Source organism: Haemorhous mexicanus, chromosome 24 (assembly GCF_027477595.1).
Source record: "Haemorhous mexicanus isolate bHaeMex1 chromosome 24, bHaeMex1.pri, whole genome shotgun sequence".
Taxonomy (NCBI): Eukaryota; Metazoa; Chordata; class Aves; order Passeriformes; family Fringillidae; genus Haemorhous; species Haemorhous mexicanus.
In genome coordinates, this window is record NC_082364.1 from 3345626 (window position 1) to 3358758 (window position 13133).

The window sequence follows — 13133 nt, forward strand, 5'->3', positions numbered from 1 at the left end:
AATCAATAATTCACTGATAGCAGAAACTCCAGCCAGACCTACCTGTGGAGGGCACAGAGCCTCCCCCTGCAGCATCCCCTGCATCCCCTCACCTCCCTGCCAGCTCCTGCCAGCAGAGGTTTGGCTCCCAGTGGGGCTGGGAGAGAGCCAGGAGCCAATCTGGGGCTCCATGGGAGGGGAATGCTGCCTAGCTCAGGGAGGTGAAATAAATTTGTTACCTGGGGACAGGTGTTCAAAATGCTGGGAGCACCTCGGCTCTGATTGCAGCTCAAGGCATTTTCTCAGCCCCTGCACCCTTGGAGAGAGTCCAAACTGCCCTCAGGAAATGTCAACTGTCCTTGAGAGGCTTAAAAGCACTGCCAGGGGACCGTGCCCCAGGCCATCAGCACGGCTGGGCTGCCCACCTGCACTGGGGGGACTGGTGACACTGGGGGCTCACAGCTGCCATGCACACCAGGGCCATCCTCCCCCAGCCCAGGGAGCATCCCTGTGGCCCACACAGCCTGGGTGAGCTCCAGCAGCATCATTCTGATGCCTTAGGAGTTCAGCTTTTCTATTTTCCATCTATTTGTAACCTGCAGTTCTTTAGTGCAGAACTCCAAACCCCACACACAGTGGGAGCTGCTGCTTCCCCATCTGGGGCAGACACAACAATTCCTCTCCAGGCCTGGCACTCAAGGACACCTCACTGCCTCAGGCCCCAGAGATGGAAACAAAAGGGAGTTGGGGCAGCAAACTTGGGGTCAATGCCTTCATTAGCTGGAGCTGGAATTGGCAGATTCACCCCCAAAATGCAAATGGACCAAAGTTATAAAACTTAGGTTAGGGTTAGGGTTAGGGTTAGGGTTAGGGTTAGGGTTAGGGTTAGGGTTAGGGTTAGGGTTAGGGTTAGGGTTAAGGTTAGGGTTAGGGTGAAACCCGTGAGTCCATTTTTGGGTGCAGCCCCTGGGGGTTTTTGTCTACCCTAAATGTACCTGAAGGCCCTTCAATAAATAGATCTGCTTTTCATTCTCCTAATTTTGTCTGGCCTCTGCTTTTAGGCAGCCCCAAAGGCATCAATTCAGCTGCACAATGCTGAGTCACAGCCCATCCACCCTGAGTGTGCCCCTCACTCCCTCTGAAGCAGCGTGGATCAGTTCTCCTGTGCCTCCAGCTGGGAGGATTCCTCCTCCTTCCCGCAGGGTTTCACCAGGCCTGGAACAGAGCCGGATGGCAGCACCTGGACAGCTCCCCAGCATCTTCCCAGCCTTGCTGGGACCACGGCAGGACGGTCCCTGATCCCTGCACCGACAGAGCAAAGGTGTGCAGGGTCCAGGGCCGCCTCAGCCCCCACTTTTGGGGAGCAGGGATGTGGGAACTGCCTTTCTCTGCATCCCTGCTGCCCCCTGGAGCGGGGTTTAACTGGGAAGCCCCAGAGCTGGCACCCCAAAGATGCTGCAGTGCCCTGAGCTGCATCCCTGCTCACCGGGGGGGTTCAGCTGGGACCGGGGTTTAACCCTGGGGCCGACTCTAAGGATGCTGCACGGGCTGAGCCCTGTCCAACGTGCTGAGAGCAGCACCTGTTCCAGCCCCTGAAAGCCTTGCAGGGAGGCTGGGGGGGACTTGGTGCAGACCCCAGCGCTGGGGGGTAGCTCAAGGGCAAGCAGGGGGACGGACAGACAGACAGACAGACAGACAGAAGCATCCCCTCCACCCCGGTGCTGTGGGGGACACACGGAGCACAGCGATGCTGGAGGCGGTCGAGGCAGCCTCCTGTCCCTCGGAGCGCATCTCCAGCGCCGGGAGCTGCCGAGCCGGCACTGCCACCTCGTGGCACGGCCACCAGCGAGCCTGGGGACAGCGGGGCACGGCCACCAGCGAGCCTGGGGACAGCGGGGCACGGCCAGCAGCCTGGGGACAGCGGGGCACGGCCACCAGCGAGCCTGGGGACAGCGGGGCACCACCACCAGCGAGCCTGGGGACAGCGGGGCACGGCCACCAGCCTGGGGACAGCGGGGCATGGCCACCAGCGAGGCTGGGGACAGCGGGGCACCACCACCAGCGAGCCTGGGGACAGCGGGGCACGGCCACCAGCGAGCCTGGGGACACCGGGGCACGGCCAGCAGCCTGGGGACAGCGGGGTACGGCCACCAGCGAGCCTGGGGACAGCGGGGCACCACCACCAGCGAGCCTAGGAACAGCGGGGCACGGCCACCAGCCTGGGGACAGCGGGGCATGGCCACCAGCGAGCCTGGGGACAGCGGGGCACCACCACCAGCGAGCCTGGGGACAGCGGGGCATGGCCACCAGCGAGCCTGGGGACAGCGGGGCACGGCCACCAGCCTGGGGACAGCGGGGCATGGCCACCAGCGAGCCTGGGGACAGCGGGGCATGGCCACCAGCCTGGGGACAGCAGGGCACCACACAGCCCAGGACCCGCTCCATGCCTGCACACAGACTTCAATCCTGGGGCTCCTGCGGGATGAATCACCGCCAAAAAAAGGCAAAAGACTCCAAAGGCAGCAGGTAAAGGGGAGGGGATGAGAAAGGAACTGTGGGAGGGAACAGTAAGGGACAGGGCTCACTGTCCATCATAACCCTGCCAGATGGGGTTGGGGCTGTCCCCTCTCCTATTCCTTGCCCAAAATCAGACCCTGAGCATCAGTGTCCATCCCAGAGTCCACCTCATCCTGGAGCACCAGCTGGGACCAGCTGCAAATCCCAGGGGGACAACACAACTTGGGATGCTGAGGGCAAAGAACAGCCCAGCATCCCCCACAGACACCTCTGGGGCAGCCCACCCCCTCCCCACACTCCCTCCGACCAAATCAATGGCAGCAACCGAGCCTTTTTATAGATATATTTTTTTCTTAGCAAATGTTTATTTATATCAAAATACAAAACATTTCTGAAGCAGGGTAATGTTACATGAGGAGCAAGTTAATCGATTCCAAAACCCATCATTCTCCTACAGCATGGCTAGTTGTACGTAACATTGCAACACTGCCAGAATTTCTTATAATGGATACATTAAAATAAGAAAAAAATCAACTCAAGAAGTCAATCTATGAACATGCAATGTTACCGGCGATAAATTAAGTACTCAGCAGGCCTTAAAATTCCAACAGGCAGAGACCGAGGGTTCAGCTACTCCCAGTAAGGCAGGGCTTCAAACTCTCATTTCTTCCACTTTTTGTTGGCTTATGAGCATTTACTCATTAACTGACAACAGTCCAAGAGCCAAAAGGACCCAACTTTCTTGGCAGAGTGGGATTATTGCTTCGAGCTATCAAAGCAGCCCCAGCTCCCCAGGGGAAGGGCTGGGGGAGGGCTCGCAGGGCAGAGCCAGGGGTCTGCCTCGGCTGAGCACTGCGGAGGTCGGGCTGAGCTGGAAGATGTGAAATCCCCCGGAGGAGGGGGCTCGGTGGGTAAAACGCCCTCGGAGCCGCCGTGGGGATGCCGGGAGCAGCGGGCAGCGCTCCCGGCGAGGTCTCGGATCCCTGCCCAGGGCAGGATAGCACCCAGTCGGAAGGAGAGTTTGGGGTGAGGGACCCCCTCTTGTGCCCCTCATCGCACGCCTGGGGAGTGATGCTGAAATTTGGCTTTCCCTCCCCGCGGGCCGGGAATTCCGGGGAATGACGATTCCCATCCCGGGGAATTCCAGGGATGCCGATGGCGAGCGCGGCCATCGGTCCCTCCTGCTGGCATTTCCTGGCCTTGGCGGAGGCCGAGAGCAACAATACAGATACAGAGAGATTATAGAGAGAGCGGAATAAGTTTCGTATAAGGCTTTGGTACAGCACCATCATGTCAGATTTATTTGTAAATCGTTTACAGAAAAAAAAAGCTTACTGAAAAAATAGTGTTTTGTTTCTCTTATCTTTTTTTTAATTATTTTTTTTTATTATTATTATTTTCTTCTGAGGAACATACCTGAAAGTTCAAAAATTAACCCTCTAGTTGCCGTCTGGGCTCCCATCAAATGCTCGTTTTGCTGTGTGCAGTTCCAAAATGAAGCTACTTGATCCCAAATCCCACTAAATTGAGACGCAGCCCGCCCAGCTCACAGCAGCCACCAGTCACTAAAATCAACACCACAGAAACCCGGCAGCTGATCGCTACTCACTGTTTAGTAAAAATTAAAAAAGGATTAAAAAAAAAAAAGAAACTAAAACCCTAACAAAACTTCCAAAAAAATAATTAAAAAAAAAAAAAAAAGTCACGACAATGAACGTTATGGAACCAGCGGCACTAAAGTTTCTTTTATTGTTATTGTTATTTAAAAAAGTCAGTTCCACTGGTTACCATTGAAACAGCACCAAAGAGCACCCTAACGTGTGTTATACATCGTAATACTCGACATTCAAGAGATGGAAACGAGGTTGGATGGTCTAGTCTTTATATCCAGAGGCAAGAAATTCTTCTTAAAAAGAGGAAAAAGTTGTCCCACGCAACCAGAGACGGTTGGGTCTGGAAGAAAATCCTGCCTTAGGGGAAAACACTATGGAGTTAGGAGGGGATTAAATCAAGAGCTACCTATGGAGGTCTACGAGGGTTCAGAGAGTCTACAAACCTATTAAAAGGGGATTAAAAAGTCTGGGCTCCGCCGGAGAGCCAGGGATGCTCCCATGGGAGAGCTGGAGATGCTCCCAGGGGGACCCAGGGCTGCTCCCCGAGGAGCTGGAGTGCAGGTGTGATCCCCTAATGCCCAAAGGATGAACCTTATGGCAACGTGGGCATTCCCAGGATTTCCAAAGGGCTTCCCCACACGGGAAATGCCGAGGGACAAGAGCCTGCACAGATGTGTGGAAGGTCCTGCACCCCCCTGGGGCCACGGGAGCATCCCCTGCCTGCCCTGTGCCAGTCCCGGAGAGAGAAAAAAGGGAAGTTTGGCCTTAAAGTGCATCTGGGAGGGCAAGGAGTGAGTGCCAGCATCTCCCACCGAGCCAGAACCTCCCGAGCAGAGACAGGCGCTTCCCACAGCTGCCAGCCGAGCAGGAAGAGCCTGGGAGGGGGCAGAAGCAAACCCCCCTGGACAGCAAGCTCCAGGCAGGTGCACATGGATGGAGGCAGCAGGGATGGAGTCCAAAAAAACCAAACCAAAGAAACCACGGGAAGCAGGACGATGCTGTGGGAGCCACCACCCTTGAGTGCAGGGAGGGGCAGCTCCTGATGTGTCTGTTTGGCATCCAGAGGGTTAACGGTACTGTGGGAAGTGTGCTTTGTAAACATTTCTAGCTTTCCTTTGTCTGTTTTTTTTCTGTAAGTGATTCCAGGGGAGATGGGGAAAGGAGAAAGCTGCCCGCCCCTCTGCCCACCCCCAGCAATACCCAAAGCCCCACCGGGGGGGGGCAAGGCAGCCCCCCAGCCCGGACACCAAGCGGTGAGAAATCTCATCCCTTCTCTTTCTCCTGACATCCTTTTTTTTTTTTTTTTTTTTTTGCGTTTGTTTGTTTTTTTTAACATATAAAATACTCACTTATGTATTCACCGCTAATAAATGCAAGTTAGTCCCACCAAACATGCTTTGCTTCGATATCAAGAATTGGTGCTGAACAAATCTCGGCTGGATATTAGAAACATCCCCCACCCCAGCCCCCCCGACCCGACGAAGAAGAGAGAGAAATATCATGGAAAATACAGGTGACACCTACAGAGGACACGGGGCTGCTGCGAGGGGCCAGCTCCTGGGAGTGCCTCAGCCACGGGGGACACGGCATGACCACGCTGAGGGACCTCTGCCTGCTCTGGGGGGGTGTAAGCACTCCAGGGCTGTGCCACCGTCCCCTCAGGGACATCTGAGCCCAAACAACAGCACCTGGACCCCCCCAGAGCCCAGGACTGTGGGACACAGGCCGAGGGCAGCGAAGCCCCGGTGGCCACTGCCCAAAGACAATCCCCAAATTGTGCCCCAGCGAAGGCAGAGGGGTGGTTTGCAGCTCCCTGGCATTGCTCAGTCCCAAACTGGCTCCTTGTCCTCCCACGGCCCAGGGGGAAGGGGGCAGGGATCTGGCGGGTCCGTACTGCCCTGCAGGAAAAGCCCCAAAAATCCCCAGCACATCCCCCACCGCGCCAGGGCTCAATGCCACCTCAGCCATTGGGACAGGGAGAGCCCCAGATCCCATCCACAGGGACAGGGAGAGCCCCAGATCCCATCCATAGGGACAGGGAGAGCCCCTCATCCCATCACAGGGACAGGGAGAGCCCCACATCCCATCCAGACGGACAGGGAGAGCCCCACATCCCATCCATAGGGACAGGGAGAGCCCCACATCCCATCACAGGGACAGGGAGAGCCCCACATCCCATCCAGACGGACAGGGAGAGCCCCACATCCCATCCAGAGGGACAGGGAGAGCCCCACATCCCATCCAGAGGGACAGGGAGAGCCCCACATCCCATCTATCCAGGCAGGGAGAGCCCCACAGCCCGTCCATAGGGACAGGGAGAGCCCCTCACCCCATCCAGGCAGGGAGAGCTTCAAATCCCACCCATCCAGGCAGAGAGAGCCCCACATCCTGCCCCAGTGGACCCCACAGCCCCGGGACTCTCCTGGAGAGGTACTGACATTCCCTACGGAGCAGTTTCCCCGCTCCAGCCGGGTGCAGGGACCTGGAGAATCCCACTGTGGCCACCTGGGTGGCTCTGAGGGGCTCCACCAACTGCAGGAGGGTTTCAGAAACCCTCGAGGTTTATGAGGACAGCAAAGACAGGTGACCGGGGAGGCAGCAGCGTGGGGACCCTGTCCCCACAGCGTGTCCCCACCCTGTGCCACCCCCCAGGCTGCAGCTGCCTGATGCTCCTGTGAGCTGAAATTTGTCTTTTTTCTCTGAGAAAAAAAGCCCAGGACAGCCCTCAGTGGAAGCACCACCTCGCCACGGCCCTGGGCAAGCTGGCAGGAAGCCCAGGCTTCCCCATGCCGGGATTTTGTCCCTTTTTAGTGTTTTTCCCTATTGAAACAGCAAACAGTGGTGATGCTGGGCCCGGAGAGGGCGGATCCCCCGGAGCACTGCAAGCCCCCCAGCCTGGCCCAGCCCTCCTCTCCCTCGCCACTGTATTGCTCAAACAGCACTAGGCATGGATACAAAAATAAAACAGCTATGTGACTTAGATATATATAATTTTATATATATATATATATATTTGTATATATATTTTTGTCTATTTATAGGTGGATGGAGAAGCAGAGAAGCTGAAGCGCAATATAATGTAAAAATACTCGCTCTGCTCCTGCTGTTGAGACTCTCCCCACCTCTGACAGCCTCTCTCATGCTGCACAGTAGTTTCTGACACCTATTACTAACGAATTATTTTAAATATTTATTCTCCCCCCCTTCTAAAATAGAGAGTAAATATATATTTGTTTAATTTTATATACAATGCGGTTTCAACACACCAATATCATTTCTTTAGATAGAGATACTGGGGCTCATTTCTCAAGTCGTTTTTTTTGTGTGTTTTATTTTAATCTAAGTGCTGGGGGGGAGTGGGTGGAAATCCAAGGAGCTTTCAGACCAGGAAGATGGGCACCCTCTTTTGCAGCCCTGCAACCTCAGGAGAACAAGAATAAAAGCCCTCCTGGGAGAGAAAGTGTCATTTTGATGGTAAATATAAAATCTGGGCAAACTGTCCTCCATGAGGGATGCCAGCCCCTCCATCCTGCATTTCCCACCCCACTGCAACCAGTACAAAAATCCTTATCTACCTCTACAGCACATGCTTGCCTCATCCAACACCCCCGAGCCTGGACCAGCCCCTCTCCCTGCCCACCCCCTCCCCAGGTCCTTCCTCCATCCATGCACATATCAAAAGTCAGCCAGAGCCCCAGGACTGGGGATGCTCATCCTGCTGTCACGCAATGCCGAGGAAAGGAGCTCAGCCAGCTGTGCCAAAACACCCAAAAGTGGGGAAAACAGGCAAACACGGCTCCCTCTCATCCCAGTCACCCAGGGGAACAGGCTCCCATCTCCTGTCCCCTCCCACAACCACACTGGTCCTCCCTGCTTGGGGATGTGCCAACTGATGGAAATTGAGTGCAATATTAAGTTTCTTCTTTTGCTGGCACCAGTGTTGCCAAATCTGGTCGCTGCTTCCCAGCCCTCAGTTCCTGGATCAAGCATTCCCTGACAGATCTCTAATGGGAACAACTGCACTTCCCACCTCTCCTTCCCACAAACACGGGCAGAGAGGAGTCAAGATACTCAAAAACAGAAAAAAACCCAAAAAACAATTAAGCTGAAGGGGCAAAATGGGAGTAAATATCCTGCTTTCTGTAAGGGCTACCCCGTGCCCAGACAGCACAGGGATGGCTCTGGGGGAGGAGTGGGGATCCAGCCTGAATCCAGCTGCCCCTGTGCCCGGGGTCAGTACCAGCTCTGGCTTCACTGGTGACCAAATCCCCTCTCTGCCTCAGATCCTCAAAGTCCTGCCAATGAGGTTTGAAATAAAAACACACTGTCAAGAACATTTTGTCCCTCCCAGGAATCACTGCTGGGGCTGGCTGGCACAGCCAGTGCTGCATTCCTCAGCTCAGGGGACAAATTTAGCTGTATCCCTCTCTCATCCCTTCTGACTCACGCTTCTCTGGGAAGAACAGACGCAAAGCAAAATGCTTTCACACGAGTAACCAGAGAGCAGCATCTAGAGGGACTTGAGGGAAGGGTTTTTGCGTGGTGCAGCTTTTTCTTTAAGCGATGGCACCAGAGATGAGGCAACGTGACGTCCCCCTCTCATGTCATGTCCCGTGTCACGCCCCACGTGCCTCGGACACGCAGAGCACAGGACCTGTCCCTCCTGCTCCTCCATCTCACGGCCCAGGGGTGAGTCACAGACAATGAACAAAGCAAAGCTAAAAACTGGGGATGAAACAATGAAACAGAGCGTTCTGTTGTGTGCAGCAGGGCCGCAGCACAGCTCACACCGGCGCCTCTCCATCCCCACATTCCCCTCAGGCTGCAGCTGCTCCCAGCCCCTTCCCAGCTTTGCCCATCCTGATCCCCCTCTCCAGCACGGCTCTAAACTCTCCCCATGACACACACATACCCCGACATGCAAATCTACTGAATTCTGCAAACCTATCTACCTTTGTCCTACGCTTCTCTATCTATTTATATCTCATATGTACAGTGGGTTTTACTCCGGTTCCTTGAGAAGATTTCCTTTCAAAAAAGCCCTGACTTCAGTCTGGGGCTGCAGCGAGCCCATGTGGGACGTGTGGAAATCCCTGAAGGTCCAGCCTCATGGAAAAATACCTCCAGACAAGAGCTACAGCTGAAACCAACCCAAAACGCCGAGAACTCCCAAATCTACATCACTGCCTGAAGCAGGAAGAGAAACCAAAATGCCAGGCGGATTTTGTCCTAATACAGACAGTAAGGTGGGAGCAGCAATGAGTCTGGAATGTGTGTCATGTCTCGATGCCACCAGACATGACTAAGCCCTGCTAGGACCATGCCTGGGCTGCTGATCCCATATCCAGTGTCCTTAACACTCCCAGAGGTAGGTACAGCAAGCTGTTCTTCCCTTTATATGCCCTTTACATTTCTATATCCAAACAGCATCACCTCCAGCCTTCCTCCAAAGCAGGTGGCACTGAGCCAGCTGACAAGGTGACAGACACCAGATGAACAGCCTGGAGTCCCCCAGTGCCCCAAAGCAGCCTCTAAGTCACAGGTGACCGGCACAGGAGAGCAGGAATGAGAATCCTCCCTGGAAAAGCATCCTCTGCTCACAGAGACACCCTGGGGGCTCACAGAGACCTCTCAGCTCAGGGGGCAGAGTGCAAACCATGCCAAAGTTCAGACTGGGAAGGGGCCCTGGGACCTTGCAGCTCCCCCCTCCCACAAACTCATTGCTCCCTGTGCCTGTGGGTGCTGTTAGTGGCAGGCACAGAAACAGGGCCCCACAAACGAGCCCTGAACGCTCCCTCTCCCGCCCTTACACTAACTTGCATTTCCCTTCACGTCAACACCGCGGAACCAAAACGCTGCTGGGGCTGCACAGCAAAGTCACCTTAGAAACACGTGGATGAGAGCTCAGCAAGTCCTGCAGGAAAAGCAGGCAAAGCACTTTCGCTGTCCTTTTTCCCTGCCTGCTCCAGGACTCCTTGTTGGACTGCAAGAGACAGCACCCCAGGAGCACCCCTCTTCCACAGGATCCCAGGAGCATCCTGTACCCACCTCTCCATGTTACCTCCCCCAGTTCAGGGTGTCCCAGTCCTGCAACCCCCAAGGCGGCATGAAACCAGTGCTGGAGCATCCCCACCGTGGCCACCTCGCAGGGAGAAGCATCAGCAAGGACCCCCCAAAACTGGGCTGGAACCCCTGCACTGACACCCCAGCAGAGCCCAGGGACAATATCCTTGTGATTCAGAGGAATTTTTTCACCATGGGCCAGGATTTGCCAAGGTGACCTAATGGAACATCATGTTCACAATGTGAAAGGAGGAATCGTACAGTTACTGATACAGAAAGAGCCATCTACCTCAGACCAGCTTAGAAAATAAGAGAGTTTGGCCCAGGAAGATAAAAATCAAGATATATTTTGCAGCATGAAAGGAAAAAAAAAAATTAAAAAAAATGAAGAAGCAGCAGCAGCAGCGACAGCAGCTGTGTTTGCAAACCACCAAAGCGACACGGAGTTCAAACGGGGGTGAAATGGGGGAAGTGTTTGGCATCGTCTGACACGGCTTCGATGTTTCCAGGTCCACGGAAGGAGAGAGGAGCAACCCTGAAGGGCATGGAAACCAGAGGGCTGGGAGAAGCGAGGAGGTTGCCAAAGCAAGAGGCGAGCCAGTCAGGCAAAGCACGGCCCGAGTCTATTGGAAGGTAACTCGGTCTAGCAGGGAAAGGAGTTAAGGATGGTTTTAGGGAGGAGCTGCTTCCACGAGGCGCCCGGGCGGGATTTCCCACTCCAGCAGCGTGGCAGGTACACGGCTGAAAGAGAGAGGGCTGCAGCTCCAGCCTCTAAAGGTCGAAGACCATGAAAAGCCCAGTGGCTCAAAACACCTGCAAAAGGAAAACAAATCTCAAAAGACTGACCCAGCAAGCCAGCATGCTCTGTCAACCTGCCCTGCACTCCAAGTCCTCTAGAGCTCCTTAAGATGGGATGGGGCATAGTCCTGAGGTAGAAACCTCAAGAGCCTGAAGACAGCGCCTGGCCCATCCGAACGGGTGTCGTAAATCGTTTGGAAAGCACTCAAATGGAAAAGCAACCCTCTGTTCCAGAGGCTGAGGCAATGAGAGCAAAAGGAAGAGCAAGTTGGCCACAGCACGGGCAGCACAGAGCCTCCACGCCTCCCCCGGCCCCGAGGGTCACCTGTCCATCAGGAGCAGCCCAGCTGGAGTGACCGGTGAGCTGAAGTTGGCCAAGCCAGGCAGAGTTGTCCCCGCTGCCGAGCGGGAGAATGGCATTAAATCAATTCAGATCCGAGCAGGTTCTAGGGAAAAACCCTAAAAACACACCCAAAGAAAAGAAATTCGCAGTCATACTGTTAGCAAGGTTGAGTTCTCACTCTGAGAGTTGAGGTTCTTACGTCAGGTCACTCGTCACGTCAATAAAAAGCCCTGGTGCAGGCTGGAAAGAGAGAGGCATTTCTGCCAGACCCTCCCTCCTTCCCAAGACAAACCTGGTGATGGTTTGAGAAAGTTGTTAAAGCTCAGAAATATCTGGTTATCGATTTAGAGGATTCATTGTCCAGTGGTTCAAACCTTACTTAGGGCCTGGAGATTGGAAAAGACACGGTGCTCTGCTTTTGGTGGCCACAGGTTCCCGAGCATCCTGCTGGGAAAGGAAGCACAACCTCTAAAACCAGGTATGTGGAGGCAGAGCAATCAACAGGCTCTGACCTAAAAGCGTGGCATGGTCAGAGAGCCAGATCACAACCGAGAGCTCACGTCTTCCTCCAAACATCTCAGCCCTTGGAGGTTCAACCAGCAGCAAGAGCAAAAACCAAGGCAAAGCAGAATTAAAGGCGAGATTGCAGAGAATCTCTTGGCAATTCTACCTGGGAATAAACAAAAGTTTCATATGCAAATAGAGAGCCTGGGGCTAAAAACATGCCTGCAGGCTCTCCAGCTCTCCTGACACTTTTTCTACAGCCTGAATCCACTCAAAGCAAGAATATCTACATGAAACACTCGGTGTTTTATTCCCAGGCAGGCTGGAGGGTTTAGCACTTTACCACAGAGGAAGAACTGTGCAAACCTGGATGCAGTGGTTGATTTTACCACTTCAAGCAAAAAAAAAAAAGAATCAACTCTAAATATTTTAAAGGTAGGGATTGCTTGATATTAGCACTAAGCATTTACATAGCACTTGCAGTCTGTAGGCCACCAAGTGCTTGCCCAAAGTGCTCAAATATGACTTATCCCCATTTTACAGATGGGAGAACTGAGGCACAGAGAGGTCAAGTGACTTGCCCAAGGCCACGCAGTCAGAGAGTGGAGGCAGAGCAGGAAAGTGAGCCCGGCTGTTCTCGGGTTACACCTTGCCTGCTAAAAACAAACCAAAAAAAAGGCCTATGCAATCCAGAAAACCACCAGCCACCAAACCTACCCCATTCTGAAGAGGAAATACATTCTGGTGAAGGGTTAGAACAGCATTACTGAGGGGAACAGGGAGCAAAGGGAGGCACACAACCCTGGCACGTGTCACAGCCAACACATCCGGGCTGGAGCAGGAAGGAAAAAGGGAAAAATGGTGAAACCAGCAGCAACATATTTTAAGCTGTCGCGAAACGCTGGGCTTAGCTTTGCACGGAGCCATCCACGTCCATCCGCAGAGCTGGGCACTTCCAGATGCTCTCCCTGGGGCTCAGCACCTGCCGACGGAGGCTTTGGGGACCAGGCAGCCAAACCCCGCTCGCTCGCACGCCCGCGTCTCCCCGCTTTGCGGTTATCGGTAGGGATTAAACATCACACAGTAAGAAATCACATCACCACGCGGCGCTGAAGAACATTTGCCTGAGATACACAGAGTGTCGGGCAGAATTAATCAAACCCACCCTCATCAAAGCTGGCACACGCCACACCTGGAGGGGGAAACGCCCTCAGATCTCATCAGCCCCGCACCTGCGCGCTCGCACGGCAGCAAGCACACGTTACCGAGGCTCGAGTGCATTTGCACACAGATAAATGGTGATTTCTCACATTGAT